General features: G+C 37.5%; 1 pseudogene; it reads left to right on the top strand.

The window, feature by feature from the left end:
* Positions 1 to 366: 366 nt before the first annotated feature.
* LOC121227572 (putative protein FAR1-RELATED SEQUENCE 10) lies at positions 367 to 1,057 on the top strand (annotated as a pseudogene).
* Positions 1,058 to 1,063: the final 6 nt, after the last annotated feature.

Below are 1,063 nucleotides of genomic sequence, written 5' to 3'. Positions count from 1 at the left end.
TTAAAGCACTTTACGATTGTTTCGTGTCCGTTGATCTTTACTGCTTTAGCCATTTTTTTATGTAAGTTTCTTTTTGTTTATGTACTGGTCTTTAACATTTTATTATTTCTACTTTCTCTTGTTTTTTTTTCCCCTTACTTTCACTCTTAAATTTTTCCAGCTAGTAAGCTATATATATCTTAGCTCCAATGGGTAGCTTCTTAATTTAGTTGTTTTTTGTGTTCTTTTTCTTGAAAATGGAATCCGTTTTAATTCTTGTTTATAATTATTGTTTCTTGAAGGGTTTATGCTGTCAGGTTTTGGGCGAGTCTAGGATTGCAGTGACATTGATTGTACTTGCATATATATTTCAAATTGATTATATAAAATGGCATCCGTTGCATCGAAAACATGTGGCTAAGAAGGCAGCAATGCCCATGCGGTGACTGGAAATGTTATGTAACATATGAAGGAGATGCTGAAGAGACATCCATAGTATCCCAGATTGTAAAAACTGAATCACTTCAGTCCCAAGACATGGTTGCTCCTTATGTTGGAATGGTGTTTAAGACCGACGATGATGCTTTCGAGTATTATGGAAATTTGCTAGGAAAAATGGGTTTTCCATTAGGAAAGAGAGGTCCAGACTGAGCCCCCAATTGGGGATTTATAAGCGTGATTTTGTTTGCTATCGTTCCGGATTTGCACCGGCAAGGAAAAAGCTTTCTGGGGAACACCATAGAGATAGGAAGTCTGTACGGTGTGGGTGTGATGCTAAGATGTACTTGTCCAAGGAAGTAATAGATGGGGTTTCTCAATGGTTTGTTGTACAGTTTAGCAATGTTCATAATCACGAGCTTTTAGAGGATGACCAGGTCCGTCTCTTGCCTGCATATAGGAAGATTAATGAGGCAGATCAAGAGAGAATTTTACTACTTTCAAAAGCTGGGTTTCCTATACATCGTATAGTGAAGGTTTTGGAGTTGGAAAAAGGCATTCAAGGTGGGCAATTGCCTTTTTGGAGAGAGATGTTAGGAATTTTGTTCAAAACCGGAAGAAAGTGGTTCAAGAAAATGATGCTTTG

The sequence above is a fragment of the Gossypium hirsutum genome, unplaced genomic scaffold, assembly GCF_007990345.1.
Source record: "Gossypium hirsutum isolate 1008001.06 unplaced genomic scaffold, Gossypium_hirsutum_v2.1 scaffold_1025, whole genome shotgun sequence".
NCBI classification, from domain to species: Eukaryota; Viridiplantae; Streptophyta; class Magnoliopsida; order Malvales; family Malvaceae; genus Gossypium; species Gossypium hirsutum.
Note: the sequence above shows the minus strand (reverse complement) of the source record. Positions and strands in the feature narration are given on the sequence as shown.